This window comes from Manduca sexta, chromosome 13 (genome assembly GCF_014839805.1).
Source record: "Manduca sexta isolate Smith_Timp_Sample1 chromosome 13, JHU_Msex_v1.0, whole genome shotgun sequence".
NCBI classification, from domain to species: Eukaryota; Metazoa; Arthropoda; class Insecta; order Lepidoptera; family Sphingidae; genus Manduca; species Manduca sexta.
In genome coordinates this window covers 6,620,783-6,636,907 of record NC_051127.1, presented here as the reverse complement: position 1 = coordinate 6,636,907, position 16,125 = coordinate 6,620,783, and positions in this window count along the sequence as shown.

The window sequence follows — 16,125 nt, the reverse complement described above, 5'->3', positions numbered from 1 at the left end:
CGTTTGAAATTAATTTTATTTAACAAATATTTTGAGCTAATGAACATAAAATAATCTATGTGATGCCTTAATACACAGATATAAAACAAATAATAAACTGACATCACAACTAGCCACGTATGTGAGGCTAAAAGAAAATGTTTCATAATCCAATTATTATGCATGTAACTTATCTATATTTCCACATTCTTATTCCTTTCATAACACTTAAACACTAAATTAAATAATTAAAAAAGTTAAAAATCACCAATAAACAGAACGTAAGGCAATTTCCACATAGGCTGTTTGTTCAACGATCATAACGGCCAATTAAAAAATTAAACCCTCATCTATGGTCACCTAAAATGCTTATGAATATGCATAGAGCAATTTTCGATAGCGCCCGTGGCCTGTAGGTGCTCTCTGGCCGGTAATTGCTTCTTCGGTTATTATTCTACCCATCGCCAATCCTATCCATTTAAAACCAATTATGTTTTATTATGGTCAGAGAGGGACGGCAGATGTATTTGTTGATGCCAGAAGGAGACGCAACACACGCCAGGGCTGTTCGGTCTTGGATTTTTTGGGACATCGTTCAGAAATGGTAATTTATATGTTAATATGTAGGTATACTTTATTGGTATAGAAATGTGCTTCATTCATAACTTGAATATGAAAAGTATATAAAATAAAATTGTAATATGGATGTTTGGTATTTTTATAAATGGTAATATTTGTACGATTGTTTAATTTATGAATGTGATGACAAAATATCGAATAGGAATTCATTTTTGTTGTATTATCATACATACAAATTACATACTCAAAGTCTATATTGTCATTAGATTTTTTTATAAGAAATTGTTTTTTATACATTTTTATAGATTGCGGTAGTTTCATTTAACAAATCGATTTAGACTTCACAGCTATTTGCCTAGTTTTAGATGTTATATTTTTAAAGATGCATTACATTTGTCATAAGCGATATGCCGGAAATCTGCAAGACGTGTAAGACTCAAAACCAATCTTATCGTTCTTTGTTCTACCTTAAAAGATCAGCCACGTACCCAACATTAAGCTCCGATACCCCATTTCAACATTAAAAATATAATACAATAATAATCTTGATTAAATAAATTGATATTTTAATGGCAGCCCTACTGACCACAGACAAGTGTTATTTTTTTACCGGGGCAAAGGCACGGGTATGCCGTACAGCCTCAATGGTTGCCTAATGGAGGGAATATGAAATTATTTAGCCCATAATGAGTTACATAGGCCGTGCTTTGTTCGTGGGTTCACTGACTCGCCTGTTAATTAATATTTTTTACCTTAATGGATTGTAGATTGATACATTAGTTTTGATTCGCGGAAGGTGCTTTATGCATTTCGATTTGTTTTTTGTTCAACATTGTATTGTGTAGTTGCTGTCTGTATAGTAAATATTAAACGTTTTTATTGTTTATTCGCTTAGTGCTTTGAAATTATTGATACATTTTGTTGCATATTATGTATTGAGAACGTTTTTTACGCTATTTCATACTCCTGGATATTATAACTCTGTACTCTGACTGTAAAGTGAGAAATCTCTAAATGTAAGAAACAAGAGTGGATCCTAAAGTCTACTGTAGATATTAGGATTATGGCGAACTATCATGCTGATGGCGGATGGTCAACCGTTTTCGAAACACGACTGAGAACGAGTCACTAGTACCTAATGTTGGTTTTGACTATGTTTACGATTTATAAACAAGCACACATCACGCCTTTAACTCTACAGGGGTAGGTAGGGGTGCAACCAAGGCACCCACTTCGCCTCTGTGTTTTATCCTATGATGTGAGAGGCGCGAAGCCTATTGCCATATCGGGCACAAATTCCAGAATCCGTGCTGATATTGAGTAGAAAACTCCAAATAATAATTTGGCTCGAATCTGGAAACAAACCCGCGACCCCAGAGTGGTTCAAAGAAATTCTTTCTTTCTTATTTCCTAAGTCTTTAATAATCTGTATCATTTAAATTTAACATGGCCGCCATTTTGCTTTAAAATAGTATGACTTCAGCCTAGTTAGATGAACTGTGTTTATCATTTTGTTTCCTCTACAGAACCACCCGTTTGTCTCTTCTTGTCTTTTCCAACTTCTTCTTATTTTTCCTCTCCTGGACTACTGCAGTTATTAAGCCGAAGGTTCATCAGGTTCACTAGCATCCTATCAGCAAGATATCCTAAACCTGCATTGGTTCCACAAAAAACCTTTACAAAACCAATCACAAGTTTACGAGTCGCGCGACATAATCGGCCGCAGTCAGTCGTATGATATGCATATATAAAAGGCGATCTGTCCGTCTGAATGGGCGCATTAACGTACAATATACAATGAGCCGCGCCGACAGCGCTTTCATCTCGCCGGTGACCGAGGTTCGGTCCAAGTGTTCATTGTGTACTTTCGTTAATGCGATAAATTGTTCGGAAATAAAAAATATAGAATTGAGATGATAGAAATACTTTGGTAATATAAGTAAAAATGCTAGCTATTTGCGGGTAACATATAAGTAACTTTTCAGGTTCTAATAGATTGGTCTAGAAATCTAGGAGAGGCCTGAAGTTAGCAATAGACTTCCATAACAATATTGCTTTCATAATATGAAAATTATACAGTCCCAAAGATTTTTATATCATAGTTTATTATATTAATTATGTAATATGCATAGCATTATTATATTCATTTGTTATTTCTGTAATAATTTAGTTATAGTACCCAATTTTAGAAATGATGGTTTATGCATTTTGGAATTACAATCGCGTGTGAATCTGAAACGTTAGATAGTTCAGCTATTCAACGCTAGACGGCGCTGCTAGTAGCGATTTGGCGTTTATTTCTATACTGGAGTGAACTAAACTGAGCTTAAACCAGTCTAAAATAATATTGTTGAAGCTCATTGAATTAAATAATTTTAGCGATAGGTTTAGGAAATATAATGCTAAAATTTTAAGAGTTGTGGAACTATACTTTTTGTGTCTACTACAGTGTATGATGACACTCCAAGAATTTCGTTTTTTTTTTTTTTTTAATGATTATCGTTACCATTTGAGTTGGGTATTTATTATTCTTTTCCAACCTCTCCATGATTCTAATTATTATCTGTATGTTTAATCAAAATTCTCCAATTCCACTGCAATATACGAAAATTAAATAGTTGGTAAAAATATATAAAGCATAAATATTCTATATTTAAAAAAATACTTTCATTGAATTAACCCTTATGAATAAGTCATCTAATCTAAGAATAAAGTAATATAAAATATTATGCCTATTCTATATCATTTTTATGACATATAAAGATACAATTTCTAAGAATATCCAGAAATATTATTTTTGTATACGGATATTTTAGCTTAGGGAAAAATACACAATAACATGTTGAAATAATAAATGATGTCAAAAAGCTCTTAAGGTCCTTTGAGACGTGAGTCATTCTGGATAGAAACGATTCGTCCTTGTTCCAGTATAAAGTTTCACACTTCAAAAACTAGATATGTTTATATCGTCAAAAAGGTAGGCAGAGGCACACTCACATCACTTGATTCGCAATCGGTTCCAACAGCAAGCCAGTTGTACCATGTTAAAAACTAACCAGAAATGTGAATATAATATCAGCCCTGTATTATATACTGTCCAACTGCTGGGCATGAATCTTGAGAGGAATTTGGCCTTATCCACCACGCTGGCGTAGTACGGATTGGTAGATTTCACACACCCTCAAAATTCCTATATAGAATATTACAGGTATTCAGGTTTCCTCACGATGTTTTCCTTCACCGTTAAAACAAGCGATAATTCACAAAGAATATACATATATTTTTTTAGAAAAATCAAAGGTATGTGCCCTTGGGTTTTAGCCTGCAGACATTCGTCTCAGCAGTCCGTTCCACACCCAACTAGGCTATCGCCGCTTTAAGAAATGTGAATGCAAAACACAAATTTCTTTTTTCCAACAAGAATTCATACAAAGATATTAATCCACGAGATCAAACGCTTCACCCTTTACTGCCGAGCTATAAATTCCGACTTCGCAGAAAAAGAGGGTGTTGTTTTTACGAGCTATAAAACTACTATGCAGCCAGTCGCAACACCTGTTTTATTGCCAGTCTACTGTTCACATCTTGAGAGAGATAAACAATTTGCTTGGGAGGGAGTGGGTCATTGTTTTTAACCTAGACTAAGATATTGTTGGTAGGATACATTTTATATCCGCTTGGATAGCGACCACCGTACACAAGGTGTTAAAACCCGTCATAATGACTTATTAAAGTGTGTCGCGTTCGAGGATTAACCTGTGTATATCCGGTTCCAAGAGGCCGGCAAAATTGTGTCGACTGTGGAGGGGTAATCATCTCTCATCAGTCGACATTCTATTGGACTCCACTCCACTAATCATCGGGGGGTAACTTTGTTGTCCACGCATAAAAAATAATATCCTAATGTAACTACTTCACTAGTGCTGGATGTGTCAATAGGTTGTATAGACGGCTAAGGGGGAGACAGCGGCTCCAATCGGGGACCTTTTTTACTACCGCAAAGTATGCACCCGCACGCAGAACAAGTGGGGCGGCACAAACTGAATGGTCTATACTTAAAAAATTAATTCGACTCTGTCCTTCACAAGTTATTTCTGTCCTTTTACCGTTAACTACTTTAATAACAATTATAATGCATATGTAGTATAATTTATTAGCTCTGTATTATATACTGTCTCATTGATAACCACGGGCCTCCTCTACTACCGAGGGATTAGGCTTTAGTTCACCATGCTGGCCTAGTGCGGATTGGCACTTCACATACTCATAAAATTCTTATCGAGGACTTCTCAAGTATGTTTCTTCACGATGTTTTCCATCACAGTTAAAACAAGGACAATTCACAAAGAATACATAAATAAAATGGGTTTTAAACCTACGGACATTCGTCTCGGCCGTTTCCACTCAAAATTAGGCTACCGCATAGTAATGGATGTTGCATGTTAATTCTAATGTCTAATGTATTTAAAATTAAAGTAAACATTCGTGTTATATCTCTAAAACATATATTTCTAACATGTTTATTTATAAATTAACCCTAATATAGGTTATTGATTCTCTGGCAACACCGCAACAACTCCGTAATGGGATTCTGATTGCCAGCAATGCATTGTTGATTTCCCAAACTCGAGGCAAATTTTATAACTTATACGACTATCTTGGTATATATGGGAGTCATTTGCGCGTTGGTATTATGAAATATGTATGCTAAATTATGTTTAGAGTTTTTTACAAGTATATCTTGTTACTTATGGTACGCAATTATTGGTAAAAAAATTGTTTGTAAAGTAAGAATACTACTGAAACCGAGCGTGTCTCGTCAGCAAACTTGAAAGTTTGGTGAGTAAATTATATTGTAAGCATTTGTATTCTTCTCATGATAAATAAATTAAAAAGAAATTGTAATACTAATTCAATGATTTCTTACGTTTTGAATTTTAAAAATCGAATCAAAAATAGTTTTTCGATTTTGTCGTGTTTTTTTTTTCACTATCTCCCGACGTACCGAAGCGTGCAATCTTCAAAGTCTGGGCGGATTGAAGTGTAGGTTGGATGAAATGTCGGGAGAAAATTAAAATATATAATCAGCCATAGGATCCTATTGATTTACTATTGCGTTGAACGGCACTGCGTTCGTCAAATCAACATTAGACGTTGTCTCATAGTGCTAAGTCATTATTTTGGCTAAAAACTCTCAAGCGAAAGCGGATCACAACTAGGTATTATGTTTCTAAGAAGTTTCAACAGCGATATTATATACATATATTCTTAGAACCGTCCAGCAAAAGGATTATAAAGAAGCCATTTCATTTTTCGTGTTAATATTATAATGCATAGTCCTCTTTTCTATCCATATGTTATCGATTTTCTCAAAATCTACTGAAAGATTTTTTATGAAAATTGGTATGGAGATAGTTTAAGACGCTGGGAAGGTTATAGGCTACTTTCTATCCCTTTATATAGCGGGACTTTTATCCCTAAAACTTCTTCACGCAAGCGAAGCTAACAAAAGCTAGTTACTAAAAAATACACATTTAATTATCTTAGTATGTCTTGTTCCTATAACTAGTCTACTATAGTTTCAATTCGAACCCATATCCTCTAGATACATAAACTCGGCGCCACACCCGAGCTGTTCAGAACTAAAGTTAAATTTGCAAGTGATAGATATGCGAGGCGCTCTCGGAATGTAATTTTCACACGCTCAAGCGACGTCACTGTGCCTCCCTTACTCTACGTACGACACCACCCCAGCACTCCTGCCTCCCTGGTAGCCCTGGAGAGGAAGTGCCACCTCAGCAGCGGAATCTGTACTGTAATTGTGGTATAATGATATATTTTTGGTAGAATTATCTTATTTATTAACTGAGAAAACTGTTTGGTGGCTTTTTGGAAAATAAAACAATTAGACGGATTTAGATGAAATTTGCGACATACATAAACCTTGTCCTAGATAAACACATAAGATACTTTTTAGTTAATTTTAAATATATGGAGCTGGCATCGTAAAATGAATTGGAACAGTGATTTAGGGACATTTATAACGGAAATGGGTATTTATAGCGGACGAAGTCGCGACTTACATTTAATAGTTTATATTTATAAATCCCTGTTCTCTGTAGTGATTGGATAATTCTTTATTGAGGAGTGGATGTTTCTCAACGGTGCGTTTTATTACGAATATGTTCTTTATTAAAAAAATCATTGCAATATCTGACCTTTGTGCCCTTTTTAAAAAACGTATTCCTAGATTAAAAGCTGGGGACAAATAAAAGGTTCGTGTAATTTACACATTTCCGCCACATTGCAACGTTTGGACGACAAAGTAATTTAATTAGGTTCCGATTATGAACAAAATAAACAAGTAATAATTTATTTGTATTCGGTTAAAGATATAATCAAAACAGCATTAATCCACGCGTGAGTTTTAGTGGGAGAGCATTTTCAATTGACGTTCCTATTCGTATTTTAAATAATTTAATATATTTTCGACTCATTCTGTTAGCTAGTAGCATTCTGTCTCTCCGACAATCGCCCCCGCGGCCTCTCACGACGGATGCTCCGGAAAATTGCTACAATGATTGTGAGAGGGAATTTCGAAATGAAGGAAATGTACTTAAAGAGTCGAGCGAATGTCTAACTGTAATGTACCGCGCGCTTACTCATAATAACGTAGCTCTGTTTGAACGTGCGTTTATTCATATCATCTAGATATTCGAATTAATATTGACCAAACTTTAGAAGAAAATATAAACTAACGTATCATTAATATTTTGGTTTCTCAGTATCAGCCCGGAGTCTGGAATTTGTGCCCGATATGGTGATAGGCTCGCCCCCTATCACATCATGGGACGGAAAACAATTGGCGATAAGTGGGTGGCTTGGTTGCGCCTTTGCATACCGCTTCGGGGATAAATGCGTGATGTGTGTATCACGTATAGTAATTTTTTTTCTCATATTAATACGACTTTGTGTACGGGCGCGGAAAGTGACTGCAGCTGATGCTAAGTGGAGTATACAGAGATGATTTCCCCTCGCTAGTGGACATAATTATGCCGGCCTACTTGGAGTAAAGATCAGTGTAATCTAATTAATAAGGTGCAATATAAGATGGAGCGTAGACAATAAAATAAAAGCCATGTTTAGTGACCTTTTCTCACATAATTTAGAAACGAATGGAGATTTTACTGAAGAGCCGATCCTTAGCGCAATTGGAATTTAAGATTTCTTGATATTATGGAGTCTAAAATGGCGGATGTGTTGATAATATGAAACATTAAAAACACTTTTGTTTCTGTACTTACTTATAAACTAAAAGTACTTATTACTGAAGCGAACTTAAAAAACAATCTCGGATATTTGTTAGCGAACCTTAAAAAAACCCTAGTGTATATGAGTCCATAAGTCCTATTTCTCAATTTTACAGCCGAGTACAGCTACCAGGCTGCCATTAGCCTCTCAGAGCCTATTAGAGTTTATTGATCGAGATCGTTCCTCAACTGCACTGCATCACGTTTAGACGCCATTTTGTCTCATCACGGATAAACTGATGCAACCCTAGTACATAAAGATGCATTTACAGAAGAAACACTATACTACTAAGAAACTAATTACTGATGCGCCATTTTAGGAATAGTTTCATGCGCGAATCTATTCGCTATGCCATATAATGCGTAAACAAAATGGCGGTCACAATTAGGATTTCGTATATTATATTTTTGGAACATGATTGTTTTCTTTACTAGTTTTCGCCTGCAGCTTTGCCCGTGTTAAAGTTTTCCTCTAAAACTCCCGCTATATTTTCTCCCGGGATAAAATATAGCCTATGTCCTTCCCTGGGTCTCTACCTAGAAAATAACTAACTACTGAAAGTATTTTAGAACATAAAGTACCGTAAATATTAGTTTATAATCAGTTCATAATATGAAATAGGTTATTATTAAACATTCATTTGGCTATTACCAATATCTTAAGTACAGTTGATTTAATTTTGATGATATTTATTTTATAGTCGTTTTATTACTATCTCCGATGTTAAGTATCGTTGGAGATTATCACCTAATATCTTATTAATGGGAAGCAATTTAGATTAGAGGGAGACTGGTTAATTTTTAGTTGGTTTAGATAAGTTCAATTTGAGTTTCCTTATCTAAGAGGCATTATATAAGGTGTTTCGTTAATCCATAAATATTATTATCATATGTAAATAGGGTTACTTCATAAACATCATGATTGGAGGAACAGGGGTGGTTTTGAGCCACCCTGATAACTTAAGATACTTAATTTGTCAATCTTGGAGGGGCAAACACATTTAAAGCCTTAATGACAACGAAAAATATAACTTAGTCCCAAAAAAAACATTTTTTTCCTCATGTACCATTCGATAATATTCATTGTATAGGTACCAGGCAGTCATAAATCACTGGCACGTCGATATCTTTCAATAATCCAATCAAAGCGGCTCGCATCCGAACTAATGTTATTGTCAAACCTACCAGCCATTATCTGGGCACAAGCGAACATCTGAATGTCCAGTCACGTATCCGTTACGTGAGATGGGCACATACGTTACAATACAAGAGAGAAAGGGACAGAAAAACGATGTAAACAATCGCGCCCTTGCGACTACCGAATAGTCATATGTGAAGAGGTTATTAAACGATTTTATGTTTTATCAAGTGTCATAAAGTTTGATTTCACATTGTAATTAGTATGAAAATTCGTCAGACCGCGTGCATTTTTTATGGCGTCGTCGGTGTTCGAATTTCGAATTTGAAAAATGGCGTGTAAGACTCATATTGGCGCGAACGGTTTTGGCGGTTAGGACAAAAAAGCGCGCCATTAATTTAGTCGAGCGTAGTGAAGTGCGACATATATCTTTTGTTTCTTATATTGACAAGCCGATCACAGGAGGAATCGGAATGAGGTAATAAAGAAATAGCAATCCTTTTACGTACACATTTAACATTAGCAATGTGATCGGTAATGAATGCGACTTAATTGAATAATCTTTATAAAACACGCCGCCCCATTTGTGAGGGCCCGCGTTTGGTATAAAGGAACGTTCGTCCCAGCCATGGCGCTTGTTTAGTGACGTGGTATCGTTAAACTATTTTTAATCGACTATATAAGAAGGATGTGCTCTCGATTGACTTGTGTTTTTTCCGTACGTATTTTTTGTATGAGAGAAGGAACTGTCATGGCTGTATGGACAAAGTTTCCTTTGCCCGTTTCTTTGAAAGGAATGAATTGAAAAAAGAGGGCAATTAATCTTTTACGAGTTGACGGAATAAAAAGTATTTTTAAAATTCCCGTGCAATTGCTAATTCTGTGCGGCTATCATTTGACGGTATACTAAAAGAATTAGCGACATCTGTAGTTAAATCGATGTTAACTGTTTTATAAAAAAACGAAAATATTTTATTTCATAATTTTATTAAGGTATAAAAGATGTTTCTCACCATATAAAGTTGCATAGGTAAGATTTATTTCGATTTTTGTTAAAGTAATTTTTACTTTTGCCGCGCCGTTAGGAAGGTTTTACATGGTTAGAGGACGGAATGTTTGCTACTGGACTGGACTGAAAGTTATATTAACTACGTTCATTTTCAAAATATTTTTATTGCAATGACTAATTATAATCGCAAACACTGAAAACATTAAGGTACTTTCACTTGTGCTTACAAGTCAAAATATATATCATAGCTAGAATTTCAAGTTGACCATTATTTCTGATGGGAAAACCGGTTGGTTACCAAAAGGGTTATTGGCCTGACAAACGCCAAAGGCAGAGGAAAAATATTTGGCATAGCTAAATGGATAAATAAATTTTCAATCCGCAAATGAGCCTCTGTCAAAGTTTTCACTAAATATTTACATACATAACATACATACATAACATCACGCATTTATCCCCGAAGGGGTATGCAGAGGCGCAACTTAGGCACCCACTTTTCGTGTATTCCGTCCCATGATGTGATAGGGGGCGAACCTATCGCCATATCCGGCATAAATTCCAGACTCCGGGCTGATACTGAGCAGAAAAACCTAAATATCACTTTGTCCGACCCGGGATTCGAACCCAGGACCTCAGAGCGCTATTGTACCGGACATGCAATACAACTATGCCACCGAGGCAGTCAATAACTAAATAACTAAATATTTATGTATCAATAATCTTACTTATTGGTCTAACACACGATCAGTTTTACTTTAATAATTCAGTTTTGCTGGTGGTATACGGGCCCATCAAAGTGACCCACTGCACCTGATGGTAAGTGGAGTGGGGTCGAATAGAATGTCGACTGACGAGAGATGATTACCCCTCGACAGTCGACAAAATTATGCCGGCTTGTTAAAACCGGATATACACAGACTGATCCCGAAGCGACACACTTACGTATGCATTGCAAAATACTAGTTACTTGAGACTAGGGCAGCAGAATGAGAAAGAGTTTACGATCAATATTTTTCTAATGTTCTAAGTAATAAATTTGATGTTTTAATCCGTCTAGGTATTGAGGTAATAAAGCCAGTGTAGCGTTAGCAAATTTTTCAGTGTTCGGCCAGTAAACGAATTGTTGTGGACACGCATTGTACCGATAGCATGTCAAGATGACACTTCACAGAATAATTAATACGTGTGTAATATTTGTTTTAATTTGGAAAATATTTATTACTAGGGATTTTTTTATTACTAGTAAAGTATAAATTTTACAATGAATAGAAAAATAGGTTAAATTTCATTAAAGACGATAAAGTAAGAGACTTTATATACTTTTATTACATTATATTCGACGTGTTGCCTGTTTAAATGACTTCTCTATAACATAAAGTCCATCTGTGTGCCAAACATCATTCGATCAGCGGTTTGCGTAGAGTTCTAACCAACCATTCAAATATTATCACAAATTTTCGTATTTACGATAATTGTATCAATAAGCAATGAGGTGAGGTCGACCGTCAACACTCTTGCTGGTCAAGGTTCTTTGGGCTTAACTTAACATGAGATTGCAATAGGGTTGACGTGGCGTTGTCATTAAACAGCGTTCGCTCTTCTTGAGTAACTTTATTACTAATTTCCACATTACACTACAAGATACATATGACACGTTACTTACACTACAAGATTTGCTGGTGGTAGGATATATTTTATATCCGCTGGGATAGCGACTACCGTATACAAGGTGTCAAAGCCCGCCATAGTAGCCCACGTAAGTGTCGCGTTCCGGGATCAGCCTGTGTATCCGGTTCCAACAGGCCGGCATAATTGTGTCAACTATTGAGGGGTAATCATCTCTCGTCAGTCGACATTCTATTATCTACTTACCATCAGGTGTATTGAGCCACTTTGCCGTACATAAAATAGGTGAAGTTATTTTGCCCAAAACAAAACATTGGGAAGTATTAAAATTAAACTACTCTTTCGGATGTTATTGCGGTTTTTTATATTTTAGTTTTCTCCTGACGCTTCGAAGACTATGCAGCCGTCATGGTCACGGGGGGATTGAAGTGTTGTTAATCCGCATTAGGAAGTAAACTCATCTAATTTGCTGTCAGTACCCGCGTGGCGAGCCGTGACGCTGCGGCGCGTTTTTCGCGTGATGGATCCGCCGGCGTGCGCGGCTGATGCATGCCCGCTGGACAACCACCGTCAGTTGTCGCCTCTAATTTACTGTGTTTACGCGCTCATTTGTTTGTAGCTTACTGATAAAAAACGTGATAGTTTGTGAAGATCCAAACGCCGTCGAAAAGATTTGGATAGATAGACCAATTTCTGAGTTTATACAATTAAAAGTCTGCTATTGTTTAGTACCTGTTGCAATATTATGAAGTTATGGTATGGGTGCCATCATGCGCCAAAGAATTGGGTCTACTCTCTTTCAAACTCGTCTTGTAGCCGACCTATTGCTGCGCTATGCTATTTTATATACAAATTGATTCATCAAATTTCTGACAAGCTGTAATCGTGGAGTTGATCTCCATGTTGTCCAGAACCATGAGTATGAAACGATTTAAATTGACAGGCTTATACTCCGCCTACACCCCCACCCGTGCAATTTGGATGCAAAGAAGTTTACCGACTATCCAAATTCATCTAGAATGTAAACTCTGACTTGCAATAAAATATTTTTTCTAGTTTCTTGTTACAATGATATCAGAAACAACAGATATCACGTCATTTTACTTGAAGTGGTAGGCAGAAGGGCAACCAGGGCATCCAGTCTTCGCTTCGTAGTTTAGTCCCATGATGATCGCTATATTGGCACAAAATCTATACTCCTACTGACTAGAAAAACCAAATTTAGACATCTTTTTTTTATTGATATTGTAGTTAAGTATTTTTATATGTCATGTACAATTAATTTTTGAAGAAGCCCCTGGACATCGATGTCGTAACTATGGTTTTGGAGTTAATGGGCATTTCATAGATTTATTACATTATCCTCGCTTATCTAGTTTTTATTTTAAGGCTTAATATCAATGACAATATTCCAAAATGTAATATCGATAATTATTATAAGTAGAGCGACGTTTCTGAATGCGGTTTGTATTTAAAAAAACTAAAAACAAGTATATAAATTAGCCATTTTTTTTATTATTTATTGAGAGGAAAATTTATTTGTCCGTTGGTTATTAAAAAAAAATTATAAACTTCAGGCTTTAATTAATCAATACCAGGATAACATAACACTAATAAAAATAATCTAAAACGAAAATTTCCTCAACAAAAACTGTTTAAACTGTATCGTCCGGTGTACGTTGGACTATCGGGCCAGTTATTTGGTCCATTTAACGTGAAATACTTGCGCTGGACGAGTGGACTGACCAGGCGCGCAGGGGGAGAGGTTTTAAAATACGATTTATTATTGCATCAGCGGGTTAGTTGGGAAGGCTGAGCGTCCATCGCGAGATAAGTGTTATCTTTTTAAATTGCAACGGTTGCAGGAAACTTTGCGATTGAAAAGGCGGTTTTAATTTGTACTGGCTGTAAAGTCTTTTAAACTGATCCCTATTAACGACTCGGTTAAAGTTCAGTGGCAGTATTCTGTATTTATCCTTCCTTATTTTTAGAATGATTTCTGTCATGATGCAGCAGTGTGTAGTCACTGTTGCATTCCGGTTTGAAAAACATTGTAGCCAGTAAAAGCTGGACATAATAAGACTTAACATCTCATACGATTGCGAGCGCAGTGGCATACGAAATAATACTTTGTAATTAAAGGCTTTGGGTGGTGTTTTTACTGTTTATGGGCGCATCGCTTAACATGAAGCAGGCTCGTCTCGTCATACAAAGCAATAAAAAAATAACCTCAGAATATTCTTCGAACTGGAACACAGCAGTACTAGCACTTTGCTATTTGGTGGCAAAAATAGACAAAGCAATGATTCCATCCAGAGGAATTGTTTCATGCGAAAATCTGCCACCATATTATTTACATATAATTTTCCTATTATATAGCTGTATGTGGAGCGGGGCACTACGCCGGCGGCTCACGCTGCGTACCTCTGTGTCCCTGGTAGGCGCAAGTCGTAAACGCCGCATGACGCTCTCTTTGAACGCACCGAGGATCCCGTGTAGCTTTCTTTTAACTACTGCAATATACAGGATGTTCAGTTTCTGTTTTCATATATCATTTTATATTAAAATATGCTGTGGCTTTGGAATTTTTTAAGTGATAGAGCGGGGCCGAAACTTGGTTGTATATCGATATATCAGGGTCACTTTTGGGATTTTCTTCTTCTTGGAAAATGGAGATAGTATGTGCTAATAAACAAATAGCTGCAGAACGTTAACTATCGTTGTATTCTTGGCAGTCAGAAAATAGGAGCCGTAGCTTAGGTCTACTGAAAACTGAAATTATTCGTGTTAATGTAAGAAATGTAAGAAAATTAGGAATTACGTTTTTAGAGATGGATAGACGCGGTAAAATATTACATTTTTTTTTCAAATATTTTTCAGGATCACCTAAAGGTATTTAATAACCTATTTTAAATAAAGGGTCGTCAAGAAATATCAACATCACGATTTTTGTGACTTCTGTGGAAAAAGTGATAGTTTTTCCACAGAAGTCACAAAAATCTTACCTTTAACATTGTCAACCATCTACTTGCGTGCTCTGAACAAATAGTTTTAGAAGAATCCATACAGTATTTCGATGTGGGATTCGAATCCAGGACCTTCCGATTCACTATAGGTCAAAAACACAAATAAATCAACGGTGCCTATTGTATTTATATTTGATCAGCCTGTGAATGTACTAGGCGGGCATAATTCATTAGCAGTTAGTAACGATTACACGGGCACGGATATGTACCCACGACTGGAACAACACGAACTACTACATGTGTATGAGAAATATCTCACAGAGCTTCTTATTTGTATTAGAAAATATCATGCAGAGCCATGATGAATGGCGCGCACTATTTTTTTTCTATGCGTCTCTATATTTAGTGACTAGCTTTTGCTCGTGACTTCGCTCGCGTGTAAAAGTTTTCCCGGGATAGAAAGTAGCCTATCCCAGGGTCTCAAGCTATCTCCATCTTTGTTTTATATTTTTAGAAATTTTAAAGAGGAAGATTTCCGTCATACATGATTGTTGTGCAACTTAACCGTTTACTCAGCGCACGCAACGGTTGCTCTCAAAGGGGATAAATTTTCCCTGTTTTTGCAACATTTTGTATTGATGCTCCGCTCCTATTTGTCATAGCATGATGTTATATAACCTATAGCTTTCCTCGATAAATGGGCTGTCCAACGCTCAAAGATTTTTTTTAATTCAAGCTAGAGTAGTTCCTGAGATTAGCGCTTTCCAACAAACAAACAAACTCTTCAGCTTTATATAATAGTATAGAGTATACATAGGATATTATAATATAATTATCATCTTATATATGTATGTAGTATACATCATAAGTTACATACACCTTTTCAAATAATGAATACTAAATTCGTCGTTTGAATTTCGAACACAATCGTAAGGAGGTTTAATAATTATTGTTTTTTTTTTTATATTTATATACTGCCGTGCTAAGCACAAAAGCGGTACGTCAAGGAAACCTTATTTCGAGATAATCAAAGTTTTGTAAATATTGTTTTATAATTTTGTATGTGAAACTGAGATAGAGAAACTCTTTTAAGGTTTTTTTTTAACAAGTTCTAAACAAGATACCGTTATTTTGGTAAGTTCCTGGGATGGGTATTTTTAAGGTATGTGACGATATAAAAATCCAGACTTCATTTTTTTTTTGAGATACCGCGTTTGAGCTTAGTACGGCAGTATAGACCAGAGACAATATTTCCTATATCTTACTGTCATATTTTTGCTGCTTCGAACTTCGTGTGACCGTGTCGGAAATATTTCTATACCGAGGCACGGCCTAACCCGGACACCACGAGATATCCGCTGTTTGTATTAACAAAATCAATTTATTATAATACCGCTGTAAATCTCTTAAAACTCATTAAGGCGCAGTTGTCCATTATTCAGTTAATTAGAGACCGGCAGGGTAGCTGCAAGGGAGCTCTCCTACAACTGCGACTAATCGACGACGAGAATAAATCGT